The sequence below is a fragment of the Seriola aureovittata genome, chromosome 8 (genome assembly GCF_021018895.1).
Source record: "Seriola aureovittata isolate HTS-2021-v1 ecotype China chromosome 8, ASM2101889v1, whole genome shotgun sequence".
Lineage (NCBI taxonomy): Eukaryota > Metazoa > Chordata > Actinopteri > Carangiformes > Carangidae > Seriola > Seriola aureovittata.
Genome location: NC_079371.1, coordinates 7,519,445 through 7,537,843, shown reverse-complemented (window position 1 = coordinate 7,537,843; position 18,399 = coordinate 7,519,445). Strand labels below are relative to the sequence as shown.

Genomic DNA, 18,399 nt, shown 5'->3' with positions numbered 1-18,399 from the left:
ACATGTTAATGGAATGTGCTGATTCTGCTGTTAAGCCTGATGTTTGGCTTTTTGCTATAAATCTATTCTGAACTGGGGAGTCAGGAATATGCATTTGAGGCAAATGCATATTCCTGATTTGAGAGTGAAGAATATTTAAATTTTATATTAAAGGCACTGATGCTGCAATAGCTTCATTCACTCATGTCATCCTTATAGAATTTTTATATCGTGACGATTATAAATTGACAACTTTATAAGAGGTAAACAGAAGTCTGTGATCAGGGCTTAAATTTATAGTGGTGATGGTGATGACGCTGATGATGATGATAAAGTTGTAGTTTTATATAGAAGTATTTTATATCCTCCATTATGGATTCAATCATAGTCTGTTCCCTCTATAAACCTTGTTCAAAAGGATTGTGAATAAAATGAGTGTCCAACTATGAGCCATTATACAGATAATGATCATTACATGTCTACTATAATGTACTAGAATTCATCCACAATCGCTCCAAACAGACCTGGCCCTGAAAGTCAATATTGCTAGACAGACTTCCTCTGTCTAGCAATAGAGGGACAAGGAGCAGCTTGTACAGAATGTATGCAGTGTTCGGATTTTATGTCTACACAGTATCTGACTTTTTTTTTCTTTATTGGAAAGGCTGTTGTAGTTTTTTTTTGTTTGTTTGTTTTTTTTGTTGTTGCCAAAAGTCATGAAAAGACCAAAAACAACAATATGTTAGTTTCAGACGTCCCCCACCTGTCTGTGGCAATCACCTCCAAGCCCATTTGTTCCTGCTAAAGAAATCTCTATGAATACAAGCTATAACTTAAAAAAAGGTTCAGTAATTTCTGAAATCAGCACTGCACTTTCTGGCAAACACAGACAGGGGTACATAGTGGTTTTGTTGGAGGCTATTTTCAGGCATGAAATTAGTGCTTGCAAATATGTATGGCAGCAAGAAGGTGTTTTTGGGAACAAGTCAAAATAAACCACAGTGCACATGTTTATTGTAATGAAGGAACATGTCACCCAGCGCAACAGTGTGGCTCATTAATCTAATTTTAATACTTTTTGGACAACATGGAAGTCTATGGCACAGTGCACTGAAACCATATGAGGCTTTGGCTACATGAACAAAACAAGTAGGTGGGATGAATTTGGCAACCATTAAGAAAAATATAGAATATCATCAGAGCTATCCTTTAAATGTGAGTCATGTTTCCTGTGTTTACACTCAAACCAGAATGCATAAGCATACATTTCAGATAAAAGCTTTCCATATGTGCACAGCCAAATTGCCATCTGTAGTGGCTGCAAACAAGATGGAAATAATAATTCAAGCTGGGGGGTCAGCTGGGTTTGGGTTAAAGGACTTGTAGATGGATTCTTAATTTGGAGGGTCATCTGGAAGAGTGGCAGAGCTCTGTAACTCATGGCCAGACACTAACTACTTGTCTTCCTCCTTGTTATTTGAAATTACCAATCAAAAAATATGCTTTTGTCCTCCCCACATAACCCAGTCATGTAGAAATGATAATGTTTATATATTCCTAATTTTCAACAGCAAATACACTGTGACCGAAATGTAATGCTTTTTATCAACATAATGAGGAAAAAAATATTATTAATAATTAATTTATTACTAATTTCATTATAATTCAAGTGTTTTTGCCATTTTAATGCCTTATATTAGATGATGACAGAAATCAATGAAGAGGGTGCAACAAAAGTCCCCAGCTGGACAGCAAATGGGAACGTTGGGGCATCATAGCGCCTGAGGAGACTGTCGTCCTTTAAAAGTGATCCCACGGGTCATCTGTGCAGGTAGTTCATTACGACCCATAGCTACCCGTAGTTATGACAGGAGCAAAGGAGGAAGTTAGTTGACGCAGTTTACAGAGCAACAAAGTCTGCGTTAGGAGGAGGGGGGTTGGGGTAGATGGATGGTTCAGCTGTCTATTTCCTGTGTGAAACCAGTAATCATCATCAGTTTCTTTTTACCATGACCACTCCACAACCTGTACCATGTGTATGTATGTACGAGTATGTAGGTTTTTGGATATTTGCCCTGGCAGAGATCTGTGTTCGCTGAATGCCCTTCTAGTCGTTACTATGACAACGAAGGTCCAGTATGCCTGCTGATGGTTACACATATAAATACTGAAAAAACAGTTTTTGGTTCCTAAACCGAACCACAGGTGTGACTTAGGCAGGCCTTCCTGCACTCCAACAAAAAAAGCTGTACAGAATCTGGACACCAATTATGCTTCCTCCAAAAGATATTTGGCAAAACAAATTAGTGTTACATAAATGTAATTTCAAGGAGACCAAGTTGCCCTGCAGCTTCACTAGGTGGTCGAAAATCTCCATTTTATTTATTTATTTATTTTTTTCTAACAAGTGACAGCAATTTTTTGGCAAATACACACCCTGCATTTGGAAAATGCTTTTTATCTTGTTCACACATTATTTATACGCATCTGATCCAGAGCAGTCACTGTATGTGTTATGAATGTATCTGATGTTCATGTGACAAAAGATCAAAATTGGGTCACTAACTGCTGGTATGCAGAGATAGCTGTGGTTTTGGGATGCAATTAGCTGTTTGTGCGCTGTTTGTTTAGAAATAAACATATTGCAAGACGGCTGCAAAGGTACTCTAGATATGAGGAGGACTGTGCCAAATTGCCTGCATCACCTACCAGTTGTTACTAGTAGCCACAGGCTCAGTTCCTTAGTCAGGGAGTTCAAAAAACAATTACATCAGCTACTATTTTGAAAAATTCAAACCCTGAGCACAACACTGACCTGCCAGAAAATTGTTGTTTGGAGAATTAAATGAATTATGAAAGTGCAGAAAAACAATTTAGTCTTGCATATCCAGCTGCCGTTCTAATAAATCACTGCCACCCAAAAAGAACTAATTTGTGTTGTTGTACTGTGAGCATGATTGATGACCATGCTCTGGGTTGCAGTAAAGGAGACACAGTTCAACAATGCTGCACTATATCTTTTATAGTCCGAGAAAAAAATGGCGCCTTTAATCTCTTCAACCACATCCATTATTGATATTGATGTACCTGTACTTTAACTTATGTAGCATTCCTCCCAAGCAAAACATAAAGCAATTATTGCCTTCAATATTTTTGTTGTTGTTTTTGTTCAGTGCTACAGAAACAAACATTTGACAAACCTTGAAATCATATGTAGCAGCTGTCACTTGTGACTGTAGAGCCTGAATTTATTTCAGTCAAGCAGTGTCTGTATTGCCACCCTGCTGATTCTTCATTGTTGTTGCCTACAATGAAAGCTAAACTTCTCTATTTCTCATTCACATTCCTTCACACATGAGTGAAGGGCAGCTGCTTTTTTAAATAATACCTGCCAGAAAAAAGCCCCACCAGCTGAGATCATGTACTAATGACGCTGAGCATGAGGTGTATTAGCCTAGCTAGTGGTGTCACGCCTTGTTATTATTCTCTATGCTCTGATATTTTATGTGAAGGCTTTGTAGTCATTTGGCAAATGTCCCCCAGTTTCTTAACCTTTTTTATACTTCTATAGAAAATTGACAGGACACATGGACATAGTTAACAATATGCAACACAAACAAATGTAAATATACATGTAGCCTGCAAGCACACATAGACACTGGCTTTGCAACAGGGAGAGAAAGAAACAATAGTGGCCCAATGGTTGAGCAGTGGCAGATCTGACACATCAGACATCAAATTGATTTTAATATCTATGAGAAGCCTTTACCTTTTGAGTTATCGCTCTAGCGGTCAAATGCCTTCCAGGGGCGAGGCACAGCTGAGAACATGAATGTTTAACAAGACTGCTGCATAGTTCACCTCAATGCAAGCCTCCAGCTCTGAGTTGAATTATTAACCACTGCAAGCTTGGTCCAAATTCCTACTGAGATTACATTTATAGGTCTACGCTCAGCAATGTGCTGAGAAACAACAGAAGTTGAAATTTAAGAAATCCCTGATGAAACTACGCAAGTGATAGTGGTGACAGTTTCATTTGAAGGAAACATATATGGAACAACAACACAAATTACAGTGGGGTGATCCACACACCCGCTGTATATGATATCAGTGATTCATTATTGTTGAATAAAGTGAGATTTACAGAAGAGTCAAACAACATTTCATATTTATAAATCAAGTGTTTCTCACTTTGTGCTTTCACCCAGAGAAAAAACAATAGACAAAGACAGTGGTACCCGTTCAGTTTAAATGAGTGCTGGAAGACAAAGAGCAACAGAGGGCACAGCGAGAGACAGTGGGCAGAGCCGTTTCAGCGACTTGTCGGCGGCAGAAAGTTGTTGAGTTAAACTTGATGCTAATAGCAGCGATGCGATCCAACAATGGCCAGTTGAAGGGCGGATGTGCTCACCTTTTGTTTTCCTACTGTAAAATGTATTTTGAATTAAGTTCCTATCACACTTTTCATATTAACTGTATAATGTAAGAAAAGCTCATGTTCCTGTCTATTCACACGGATAGCAGTAAAAAGATCAAGAGAGGTATCCGGTGTCATAGGGTTCCCTAGTGAGCTTTTTTTTTTAAAAAGTATCGCAGTATCATAATGATCATATTAGCAAAGAACATGGCAAACATTAACATTATAAATAAAGCTTGAATTAATGCATATTTATAATTATAGACAATTTTGTGCTGCTGAAATTGTGTATGGCTTTTGTACATTCTCAAAATCTTAACAATATCGACAACAATACCAACAACTGACAGGAGGCACAGTGGCCACAAATGATGCCGCCCAACATAATCCCGTTTCGCTGATTGGCTTATATACTTGCTTAAATTTTTAAACAATACACTTCACTTTTAATGGTATAAGAAAAAAAAGGCTGTTATGGTGTGGACTAACAGATGGCATTGGCAAAGGTAATGCTATATCAGCTGTGCTCAGGATGTAGTGGTTGCTAGAATATAAACTTCCTTGAATCCAGTCAGTAGAGAGCAGGGCAAAGAGCTGGCAACGACCGAAGGCAACAGCACCAATTTGTCTAATCACTTGGGGCACAATCACATTGCTGAATATGAAAAAAAGTGCTGAAATAAAGAAGAGCAAGGTCGATAAGCGCCAAATTAATAGTTCATTCATCGTAATCGAGGTAAAAGTTTGAAATAATTGTGATACTGATTTGAAATAATTTTGCCCAGCCCTATTTATTACTATTTATTTTTTTGTGCCACTCTGTCGTCCTTCTCCTTTTCGACACACACACACACACCTGTGACCATCTGCACAGACAGGACCATTGCAATCTTGTGGCATTCACATTTTACCTGCAGCCTCACAAGGATTGCATTTGGAGTGGAATGGGGGAGGCCATGCCGCACATAATGAACAGAACTCGCACCATATGTAGCAGTTATGAAGTCCAGATTAGAATGGGCAAACCAAGAATTGGCCTGATTGGCAGCTGCATTGATAAACAGCTCTCTAATAGGCTGTGGATAGGAACATCCCATCCATGACTGACTCTGACAGCTATCCTGCTCTGCTTCAAAGCAACACATCCAATCTCCCCACTCTAGCACCAGGCCTCATTTTCACCACCTGCCTTAGAGGAAAGACATGTATGGCAGCCATCTCAGCCTCCCAGCCAGCCACGACACCCACCCCCTTTTTCTTGTGCAACATGTATACTATAGTAACACTGCGGTATGTTAACACTGAGAGTTACCTTCACATGGTAATTGCTCGATCTGTCTGAGAAGCAACCGTAATGAATTCAGCGTGTAACCTCTGTTGACTTAGAAAAGCTTGGGTAGAGTGGCTTCTTTTGTGAGTGTGGGAGAGGGCAGTGAGGTGATATGGAGTGAGAGGCCAGCGCGGTATGGTAAGAAATCAAATACGCCGACATGTTGTTCATAAACCACACATGCTCTGCTTGGTACACTGCTGGAAGCCCTTGTAGTGGGAGCATGAAATACAGTCAGCCTCCCCAGGCGCTGGTACGAGCGAGCGATGTTAGTGGTTAGCCTTCTCCATCAAACAGCAGCATATACAAGGATAGGAGCATATACAAAAGGGATTGCGCTGCTGTAGAAATATTCACTGTATAGAGAGAGATCCATGATTTGCAGTATGTGTTATTGTCTTCACTGTTATTGTGATGTATAAATAGTTGGATTACAGCCTTCTATGATGGACTGATGTAGGTCAGACTGTTCTCATTCACTGTTGTATTAAGCGCGCTATAATTAACTATATATTTATTATACATAAGAGAGCTATAACTTGTCTTCACGTCATCATGTGTGAAACCGTGGAATAATCATCATTGCCTCTGAGGATTAACTGCTGATGCATGTGCTGCACAAGATCTTAATAGTGGCAATGTATTATTAAGGCGTAAAATACTGTGTTCTCTACCTTGTTCTTTGCCTCTAATGATTAGAGCAAGGGAACTGAAAAAGTTGCCTGTGTCTCTGGGGTAGACTTACTTTTTGGTAAGCAGTGAAAACAGCATTGACTTTCCATGTAACATAAACAGAAATAAAAATAAATCATCTATGGAAGTCATGACAACATTCCCCTGTCAAATAAAGAGGTACATCTCTACAAACCTGATAAACATATCTTAATAACAGAGAGAAAAGACAGTGTTTCCAATGACTGTGCATCCTGTAGTGTACATGTTTTTCCACACTACCAAAATATATCTGTTTCTATTGCTGTTTTATAAATGTCTAGGTGAGTTTTGTAACCTAGTGTTTGATTGTCTAGTTAATTTGTCCACTCTGCTCTGGGATATTGTTCAGTCTATGCATTTACATAATATAAGCCATTGCAATATTGTGACATTGTTATCTCTGAATTATATGCAAGTGCAAGGTGCAGAAATTCACTCACCTCATTCACGATTTTTGTGCTTATGTAAAAACAAAAAAAAACAATGAAAATGTCCACATTGTTATAGAAAATAAAATACTGACAGGGATAATCTTTCTCTGTTTTGAGACCAGAGTAACACAACATAAATGTCAAAATATCCTCACTTGAACCAGTGTGAGCAACAGAGTTGAGTATTTTCACCTGCAGGTATTAGTGTTTTTTCCTCACCCCATGCCTCACCTGCAGTCAGTTTGCTTGTTACAGAGTTGAGGAGGGGAAACGGTTGCCTCAGCCAGGTGAGCTGGGGCAGGAGGGTGTTTAATATCTCTGCCCCGCTCAATAAAACTTACTGAACTCTGGGAGTAAAGTCTGAATCTAAAGCTATGAAAAGTTCCCAACAACTGTGCAACCTGTAACTGTTGAGAATCTGAGAATCTGGGGACATGAAAATGGAAACAACAGAGAAAATATTGGGAAACTGTGAGCTTATAACAAACACATTCCCACAGTTAGATGCAAAATGTTTAATGAGTTAGTTATTTTGCTAAATGTAGTATCTTATCAAGTTTTTATATGCTTAACCTCAAACCTAATAATAACATTGTTCAATTTAACTTAAAATGATCTTCTTCATGATCTTGTAGTAGACTAAAGAAAGATCAGACAGTTGAACTAGGACTGTTCCAGTCTGTGTCAATAAGAAGATAAAATCATATGCTAAATATTTTTTTAAACATACTTGATATTTGCAACTGATATTGGCAACTGTTAACGTCACTCATGTTCATGTGTTGCAGAGATGTACAGGTAAATACACAAAAGCAAAATGGCAAGTAGCTGAAATAGAGGAAAAACAGATTGAACTGTGGTAAGAAAATGAAAGCCTCTACAGCATCAAACGAAGACCTACACACGACCGGATTAACCAGAAACTGCAAGCTGTTGCTTTCCGTCTATGATTGACATGGCAAGGGGACATGCCATGTTTGCCTTTTCATGGGATTTGTGAGGTTGAATACTGGCAGAAGCCAGTTGTTACTGACCAGTCATTCAGTGTAGTAACTCATTCAAAGACTAAAAAATCTGTTGGCATTGTTGGTGTAAACAACCTCGCATGTGGTTGGTCCGGTCTTTGTAGGTTTCAGGTATCATCAGGTTTGTCCAGGCTTAGGATGTGGTCACAAACACTTCTAATACAAGGTTTTGTAACAAAGAAGCTGCATTCTGTAATTTGCACATTGTTCATTTTCTGTTGCTAGTAGCAACACCTATTTAGGTTTAGGCAACAAAAGCAGGAGGGGCTGGCTGTTCACACCAGAAGCACATTTCTACATGCTGGTCAACAAGTGATTCTGCTCCATAGAGCTGATCTTTATAATAACCTCCTGAATTTAACAACATTGAGCTTTTGATGTGTTCTTGGATAAGTGGGGCATCACTTCTTCTGCAACAATGAAGTTAAAAGGACCAATGCCTTCTGTGATGATCTATGGGGAGGGGCTTCTCTGCCTGTGTGTATCTGCTCAACTGTCTCACTCTCTGTTTACTTACTTATTAATCAACGGTGCCGGAACAGTTGATATTAATATTAAATCGTCCCGGCCCACTTTAACCTCTGGTTGTATATATGTCATTTGTAGTAGACAGAGTTGCAGTGGAAGAGATAGGGATTGTCGTTCTCGTTCTGTGCAACAATTAATTCCAAGTTCAGCCAAAGCCACCTATAGGCTTACTATAGGCTTCAGCTATCAAGTTAAACAAATCAAGTGGGTGTTTTTCAAAGTTAGTCTTTATAGTTACTATCCTCCACTGCAACGAAGAGGGAATTATGTTAGTGCAGCCTTTGAAAGAACTGTTTGCTAGACCAAAAAAGCTGTGGTCACAGTGAAAAAAGGAATACAAGCAATTCTTGTAAACACGAAGATATCACAACCAAGAACCTGCTGTTGATACTGCCTGTCAGTCTGGCAAGGTCATTCGACAAAGGCTTAAGGAAGGACTCGAGCATCTCTGGTTTTGCTTTTTGAATTGAGTGTTGTGCTTGTCAGTAACTGAGAGCACCTCTTCATCTCCTACTTTCTGTATTACAGGTCCCTCTGTTAAATGGAAATTTAGACCAAGGGTGAATGGAATGAGGTATTTTCTAAAACCTTCACTTGTTAAAGACGAACCCTTGCAATTATTAGAGAGTTTTCATGCTGTGACTTTAATTTGGTTTGAATTAAATTCAGACCCACAAGCATTTTGCAAATAAAGTTTAGGCAAATCAGTCCTTGACTAAGAATGGAGCAAGGTCACAAATACAAACACACTCCCATGTCTTCCTGAAAATGTTTTTTTTTTTCTGCACTTTTCACACAAGAAGGCAGAACTTACAAAAAGGCCAATTAACTGAGTTTAGCAACTGTAATACAACTTTTTAAGAGACATTTTAATGAGTGAAGTTGAAAATTCCTGGAGAAATGTTGAGTGTGCCTGCTGCTTGGTGCATATCAATCAGCTGTCAGATGCTGAGTGTTTGTACAAGAGGATGTGAGGGAGCGAGCCATGGAAGGCAAAGTCAAATACAGTTTGACATTTTTAACCACTGCTCAAAAATCATGACGGTGAGCTATGTTGACGATATAGTTGGGTGAATATTGCAGAGTTACTGCTTTTTAAAGTATGGTTCACCCTCTAAATGTCTTTGTTGGACCATTATTTTATAAGATTTATCTACCAATTGTATTTGTTATTGATTAATCTGTTGATTCAACATTTGTCTTCAGATGTCTTGTTTTGTCCGACCAACACTGCAGAACTACAAAGATCTTCACTTTACTAGCGTGTATGACAAAGAAAAGCAACAAATCTTAACATTTACAAGCTGGAGCCAGTGAATATATATATATATATATATATATATATATAATATATATATATATATTAGTTATCTCCATTTATAATGAATACCTGGAATAAACGTAGCAGATCTGGCACGTCACGTGTTCTGTTTTAACGTTGCTATCATCTAATGGCTTTAGATTTGTGTTTGTTAACTGTTTAAATAATACAGTAAGAGTTAATTAGTTTTGATTACCACCCTCTGTAATCACAGATGGTATCAATTTTTCTTTTGCACATTCATTGAATAATTCACCGCTGTTTTGGTGCACTGTCTCCTACGATCGTTATGCAAAGACATGTTCTTTGGAGTTTCATACTACAAAGTATGAAATGTTCTTTGATTGACCACATAGTCACTCTGCTTGTATTGCTGTCACTGATTCTATAGCACATGATTGATGCAGAGGGGAAAATTTTGGCTAGCTCTCGTATGTTGAGACAAACATAATTGGCAGTACTTTGGGTTGGGAACATAGACAACAAGGGTTCTCATCTTTGTACCCCCACTTGTGACTTGCTCCGGTTGCTTGGAGCACCTGCACAGAGCGGGATGGGATCTGCATGTTACGCCGTCCTGGTGAAGCTAATTACTGGCAGGTGGAAAGAAGTGGCAGATGAAACTATGCCTCATGGAGATGGCACTGCTTTCTGTTTTTCTAGAATGAAAAGCATTACTACTTCCCAGCATGGCTCACCTTTGTGTCATAAACTATTTTTAATGGCACCAAGTATAGCATCAAGTTGTGTTTCTAAACCCATTAAATCTTTGACCCAACTTGCCTTCTATAAAGAAGAAGCAGGATTAAGTGTTGGCGTATGCCCTATAGCAAACGTCATCATGCATGTGCTGTCATCAAAGAATATGCAGTGGATCAAAGCGTTTGTCATTTGTCAGTTTATTCCTGTTATAAAAACTTCCATCACAGGTATGCTCACAGATTCTGCTCATCGCTGCGCTTAGATTTAATCCATCAGCCATTCCCTAAATGTCTGACATTCATATCCGTATCCATTTGACAGCTTTGAAGGAAGAAAAAAAAAAACTGTCTTGATGATAATCAGGGGTGAGTATAAGACAGCAAATTTTTGGACATCCTTAAGTTATTCTACTTGTGCATATTCAAGGCTAAATGAGGGCTGATATGAAAAGCAGAGATAGAGGAAAGCATGAGCTGCGATTCTGATACCTTCATGCTGCAGACCCTGAGGCCGCTGCTCCTATGCCTTCCAGTGGGAGGCAGATAGAGTCATCATTAGAAGAGGCTTGAGAGTCGGAATCAAACAGAGCGGGAGAGAAGGAGAGAGAGAAATAACAGGTTTCAACTCAACTCCCTGCTCTCACTGATTCTCTTTGAACTCACAGCCAATTTTACATGCTTGCGCAGACCTACGCCTCTAAGCCAGAAGAGCCCAGCGCTTCCGACATCTAACCCCTGTGCTCAACCTGTGGAGCCGACTCCCGCTCAACTGCCTGCTTCAGAACAATGGCCAAAGTTGAGGGAGAGAAGTTGACGCGCCCCTTAGCTTCAGTAATCACCTGTGGCATATGCCTCTTTTTCTCTGCTGCCTGTGTGAAACAGTTTTAGCCTGAAGATAAGCGGTTCTACAGCACTAAGTGCAGCAAAGCACATTTTGACAAAATGTGTTGAATGGCAAGTGGGAATGCACGATGATTTTTAATACTGAAACCAGGCCATGAGCATAATAATAGCTCACATTTTATTTAATACACTGATATTATACACAGAGTAATTTCATTTTTTTCATTTTCCTGCTGACAGACCGATTCCTTTTGTGTTTGCTCTTTCAACAAGGTGGAGAAAAAAATGAAAGATAACATTAATCAGAAAACATGTTATATGTAATAGACTCCTGTATTAATCTCCCATTTCCACCATTAATCTCAACCGTCCACCATTTGTCTTATTCTCTGTTTTGTGAGTTTACAGTCATTAATTTGTTAAGTGACTTCTTTTGTATTATTTTCATGTTTTCCGCTACTTAACTGACTATTCATTAGTACTGTCATTGCACATATATTCAGTACAGTTTTCTACATTACAGTTAATATTATAGCCGTATCCTTAGTGTCTATTCTCTTCTGAATTTCTTATTTCATTTTATTTAATTTTGTTTCATATATATATGTATAGTCCATTTCAGTTATTATATATAATTTGGCCTTTTTGTTGTATTTTTTCTCACATCTCATTTCTTTTTGTGATTTCTGTGAAGTAGCTGCTATAATTTATTTCCTCCTTCTTCTTTCTTCTTCTTCTCTGAAAGATTTCCCTTTGATTTAAAATCTGAGTTCAGGTAATGAGTATGGAAAACTTCAGGAGTGTGTCCTGCAAACCTCACTAGAACATTACTATTGGACTTTCTTTTACGTCAACCAACATTTTTAAAACTCACTTTTTACAGGTTAGGAAACTAAAACTTTTAGTTAAAGTTAGGAAATGATTGTGGTCATGAAAAAATAAACAGGCAAACATTTTTTGTAGGTCTGTGAAGGGAGGAGACATCTGTTCCCCTGCAGATTTGATCCACCACCTTGACCTCCACACTCCTGCTTTTTGCCTTGCTACATTGAAAAACAAACTACTTCCTGCATTGGCACCGAACACTGGCTTTACATGTAAATTGTGAGGTGCAGGATTGTGTGATATAGATGTAATTATTTAGGATGCTGGGCGGGTCCAGAAATATCTCAATGCAAAGACCACACAGACATACTGTATGTCTATATTGTACAGTGGAGGTTAAACAACACACAACCTGACTCTTCATGACAGCCTATGATCCTTGGCCCAGTCCAGGTTGTTATTGATATGCACCCCAAGGTTCTTGAAAAACCTTAACTGCTCCATCAATAACGTTACACAATGAGCAGCAGATTGCTCACCTCCACCACCCCACAAAGCTCTCCTCCACACTCTTACTGTCTTCTTCTTCTTGTCGTCACAGATGTATCCCAGCAGAGAGGAATGAGAGACAGTCCTGGAGGTGGCAAAGCCCAGAGGTGGATTTCAAATTAGAGGAGCTGAGAATGAACAAGAGAGGTGACAGCACAGATCCCTGAGTCATCCCTTGGTAAGTCTAACACTGTTCCAAAGCTGAATGAAACACCACCTCTTTGAGAGGAAGTCATTTATTTCATGGTTAATGCACCTCTTCAGCTTCTAGAGCTATGCTCATAATGAATCCGTTGCTCACTGAATTCTGATTTACTGCTCACATCCTGCATTGGTAGGTGTTGTTAAGACCGACTGCGTTATTTTTGTTCAGCTTTGTTCTGATTTCAGCCTTAGAGGTCATACTCCTGAACTGCATGAGCAAAACAACGCCAACCTGGGATATTCATGCAGATTTACATACATGTATGAAATGAGATCCGCAATGAATAAGATTATTATGAAAGGTACCATGCTTTGATCAGTATGGCACCTGTTTGATGTAATTCTTGTCATAGATTTTTGTCACATTTCAATCATGTAGCTACAGTGTTGTTAGTCTAGTTTTAGTCAACATAAATAAAGATATTTTAGTCCAGTTTTCATTGTGCAAATGCTTATTTCTTCCAAGCTCGTGAAGTATATCTGATGTGTAGTCACTCGCTGTACAGGTGTTCTCGTCTATTGTGAGGTTTGCAGAAAAGATGCTATTTATATGTTGACACCAGACTGTAACTCAGTAGACTCTCTCACCATAGTAAATAGTTCCAAACTCTGGCTGATATAAAAACGAGATACAGCTTAGTGAAAGTACTGCCTATGTTGCGTCCACAGTCCTTAGTAATGTTATGTTTACTGCAGCTCACTAACGTAAATCTGTCCGTAAATCTGTTAGATTGAAGCTAGAGTTACCAATGGAGTCATAATGTTACCGAAGTGCAAGTGGAAGTTGCTGCTGCTTATTAGTGCCAACTGTTCAAGCAGCTAAATCACTTTCTGAAGTAGAGATATTTATTTGCTGATGAAAGTTGCAATACATTTTATCATAGGTTTTGTTTTTTAAAGGTCAGTGTTGACGCAGTTGTCAACGAATATTGCAATAGTTTTTTAAGACAAAAGTAACACTGTTGCCATGAAGTATATTCTCAGAATCTCGTCGCTGGGCCCAAAATACAGCAATGGCACAATGCCTTTTTTAGTTTTTAGTCTCATTGGTTTAAAAAAGATGAGCAGTTCTGTTACTTAATATGACTGTTTAGACGGAGGCTGTATCAGAACATATCAGACACGTACAGTACTGAATTGGGGATTATATACCTGAACGGGAGTTGTACAGAATCAGACAAGCCAGATTCAGCGTGATTGAACTGTTCACAGTGTTATTTCATCACTGTTATTCTTCTTGTAAAACAGTGAGTCACAGAGGAGGCGAAAAAGGCAGATCAGCTTTCACATGCAGTGTTAATGTAACCCAGGACAGGCAGGACTGATGTTGTTAAATTATACCTGTTGAGAAAGAGGTTTCACTCTTTCTTTCTACTTGTTTCTCTCCACTGTTGAGGAAAGGAATCCGTGCTTATAATTAGAATATAATTGCTGTAACATACTGAGTGTGCAGTAGAAATGTGCCCATACTTAGTTGTGCTAAAGCTGAACTGACTATACCTTTGTGTGCATGTTTGCTTGGGAATGGAAGTGAAGCACCTCAAGCTGCAGTATCTAAGATGTCAATTAGAAATGTCATGCTCCTGAATGCGTGACCAAACCAAACCCTCAATGTGTTTAAAGGAAGACAGGAGATAAAATGGGACCTGCTTCAGCACCAATGTACACTGAGCATAATTCTTCAGAATTTTTTGGCCCAAGCTCTACTGTATTCGTGCTATAGGTGCTCCATTTTTCACTTGATATGGTCTTTAAGAGAACAGCCTTGGCAAATATTTTAGTTGCTGTTGCTGAGTTACTGCTAGCTGTTGGCAAATCCCCACTCATGAATCAGTTTAAGTGTGAATCCATGTACTGTCAAATTAAGTTACATGCCCGCACTTTGAAAAAATCTTTGCTTACATCGATGCTGTAAATTTTTGGGGCCACTGCTTTAAGATGCAGTGAGTTCATTTGAAAACCATGTAATACATTTTGCATCATGAAATATAATGGAATCGCAGAAATAAGGCCTGAGCTAATAATTATTTTCATTATTCATTAGTTTTCCACTTATTTTCTCAATTAACAATTTGTGTTTTTGCCTATTAAATTTCAGAAAATAGAGAAAAATGCCCACTGCAATTATCCAGAGGCCAAATTGACATGTTTAATTTGTTCGTCATTTCCGACTGACAGTCCAAAACCAGAAGATAATCAGTTTACTATGACAGAAGACTAAGAAAACCAGCAAATATTCACATTTTTGAGGATGGAACCTGCAAATGTTTGGCATATTTCAAAAATGATTTGATGATGAAGATTTGAAGATTTAGGGGCTGGGCTCTGCTCATTAACACATGAGGGATTTTTGAGAAATTTAGCAAGAGTTAATGTCACATTAACTTTTTAAAAACTTGTGTGAGTATAGTGTAATATAATATAATATAATATACCACATTTTCAAAACTGACATTACAAGTAATGATCCTTGTCACTTAATGCTGGCACTCTCATTCAGAGAGAGTTTTAAAACGAGCAGATTGGCAGTTTGTCCTTGTAATTTACATCAGCAGCTAAATACATGAACAGCAGAGTGGGTCAGGCGGTGGCTGGTAGTGCTCCCTGCCAACACAAAGGCCTGCTATGTGGCATGCATTTGACTTTCTTTTCTGTCAAAAAAGGTACACATCTGGGCGGCAGAACATCCACTCTGTCCTCTCTATACACATCCACCCACATGTAAAGCGTCTCCTTACTTTTCAGACGTGGTGTGTAGTGAAAGGAAGCCTCTGTTACAAATGGTGCTATTAAGTGCCCTCAATGGAGGATTTTTAAGTAGCCTTGTGGTAATGATAGCTTCCACCTCTTCTCTCTCTGCTCTCTCTTACTCTCTTGTGCTTTTCCTTTCCTCTCTGTCTTTTTCTTAGCTCCAACCGACCCTGAGAGCACTAAAAGACACTTGTCTCCTCATCTCTTTTCAACGAGAGAGAAAAGAAGATGACTTCTCTCTCTTATTCTACCCCCTTATGCATATCTTAGGCACTTTTAAAAGGTGGCTTTCAGAATTTAGCAGGGCCGTTTTGTATTCAGCCAGGCCAGCTTATGGTAGGGATGAATGCAGATCAGTGCTTTTACTTGAGAATGTTTGATACATCCAAAAATCCCTCGTAGAAATGATTACGGATTCTGAGGGAATCTCAGTCCCTGTTTGAATAGGGTGAGCTGTAGGCTGATTCCACTGCTAAGAAGAACAGAGGAGATCAGCCTTCATTGTCAGGCCTGACAAGATTAAGCCAACTCAAAAAGCTGATCAAACCGAGCAAGATTCTGCGTGGCGAGGCAAGAAGTGGTGGCATAGGTGGCTGCGCTGAGGTGTAAACAGAGTTCTGACATTGACAGGGACACTCCATCTCACCCTGCAGGGCCAGACAGAGGCCATACAACCCCCCACCTCCTTACTCATATCCCCCCACCCCCACACCTTACAGCACCCATAACCACCTTGTGAAGAGACGCGATGACCATGAAATCCTTATCTCCCTCACTTCAGCACTAGCAGATACTGCTACACAGTGGCATGGCCACAGTAAAATAAGTGGCAGTCAGGCTTTATCTGTCTGCGAAGGAATGAATCAACTGCTTCTGTTTCATTTTCCGCAAAAGTGATCATTATCTTTAACCTCATTATTCTGGTGGGACTTTATGTGTGTTTCCTGAGAAATTTCATTCACCTCAGCTGCAGAGCTTTTTTTTTTTTTTTTTTTTTTTTTTTCCTTTCGCTCTGTTAATAACTGTCGCTCAGTAATGAATGTGGTTATTAAAGGAACAGCTGTACAGAATGGTACAAACATAAATCGGAATTTCTGCTGCAGCAGACAACCCATTTAATAGCATAACAGATAAATACATCTCATTTGAAATGTCACCTCATGCACCCCTCACCCATCTTCAGTTATTCTGTTTTATGTGTGGTCTCTTATGACCAGCCATGCTAGTTGATTATAACATTAGAAGAGTTGCCTGCTCAGCAGTCAAAAGTATTACAGCTTCTACTACTGTAACAGCCATGTGTCTTCCTCTCGACATTTTCATCTCCTATGCAAATACAGACCCAATGGAGCCAGTAATCATTCATCAGGAAACTGTCTCCAAATGGTAACTGCTTCTGTCCTGCTCATTCATTATTCATCACCATGGACAGGGCAGGCAGCAAGAGGCTCCACTAACACCACACACAGTCAGCCTCATTCCACTGTTTATCTCTCCCACTCCGAGTATTGAAATAAGGGAAAAGTCCAATGTTCACTTACTTAGCTCACTGTTGAGTGTCAGAAGTGAGGCTGTGTAGTCTGGTTCACTTCTCCGCCCGTGGTATTGATAAAACACCTTGCCCGCTGCTGATACTTCTGTTCATTACTGTGTTTAATGAGAAACTTCTGCATACACGGCACAGAGAACACCGTGAATGCACGTTTCATAAATAAGGGAGAAATGTATTTAGGAGGAGCTGGAGCCAGAGCTTCATTACAAATGTGACAGGTAATATGACAAGTAAGAAACACCCTCATAAACAGTGCAATATACAAACACCTCAGTGAAAACTCATTCACATATGGTCTCTCTCCTGCTATCATGTGCAGTGTTTAATTCAAATTATACAGAAGCAGCAAAAACATCAAACCAACATGTTAACCTAGCAAAGGAAGAAAAATTAGCTTCCTTGGATGCAGCAGCGATGTGCTACTGTGTCTTTCTGGTGTCTCATCTTGATCCCTGCAGGAATTTTCTGTCTCTGTATTAATAACCACTTCAAAGTGAATACGCTCCTCTGAATGTGTTGTGCATGCATTTAGAGGCCTATCTTACTCTGTTATGATCCCCTGCAGCAGACTACATGTAAACATACCAAAGGCAAGTGCGTGCCGACCTGCTGGCTCTAGTCTGTCAGCGTGTAAGTCAACTGTCTGGGTTTTTAGCTTGATTTGTTTTCAAGAAAGAGCCCATACTTGTGATGGATGATTTCCACGTGCAGTATTCATCAAGGCTGTGGAGTGAGGTTACGTGTCACTATTCAAATGAATGGAAAGACTGTTTGTATATTGCTATGAAACTATAGATTGGCGAAATTTAAATTTACTTTGCTAATGGAACATATCCAGAAATATTATACGCGTTCTGTTTTCAAGTTGGCTGATAAGCTAAATTTATGGTAGTTGACTTTTGCCCTACAGCGACAACTTCAGCAGGGGATGCCAGGAGTTTTAGTTTTCAGCTGTGAGGGTTTTGTGAAGTTTATAGAAAGGGCCTGGGTACATCCCCTCTAGTCTGTCATCATACTTAAGTGGAGCATTGTCTAGGCCCTGCAGCTCCCCCAGATAAAACTGCCAGTGGTGCAATTTCCCCAAGACCCCTCAGGGCCCATAATTCTCTTTGTAGGTTTGTCTGACAATTTGCTAAGCAGTTGAGTCAGGGACACAGGAAGACTGACAAGTGCTGAAGCTCACGGAGTGTTCACTCAACACGAGGTTCTGCAGATAATTCTGCAAGGTT

At 39.3% G+C, this 18,399-nt stretch overlaps 1 long non-coding RNA gene across 3 annotated transcripts in view; it reads left to right on the top strand.

Moving 5' to 3' along the window:
• Window positions 1–13,281, top strand: part of LOC130173537 (uncharacterized) — a 143,053-nt gene extending 129,772 nt beyond the window's left edge. For all 3 annotated transcript variants that reach the window (XR_008828440.1, XR_008828442.1, XR_008828441.1), the window contains one exon: window positions 12,716–13,281. This is a non-coding gene — a long non-coding RNA (uncharacterized LOC130173537). The remainder of the gene's footprint in view (window positions 1–12,715) is intronic.
• The last annotated feature ends 5,118 nt before the right edge of the window (window positions 13,282–18,399 follow it).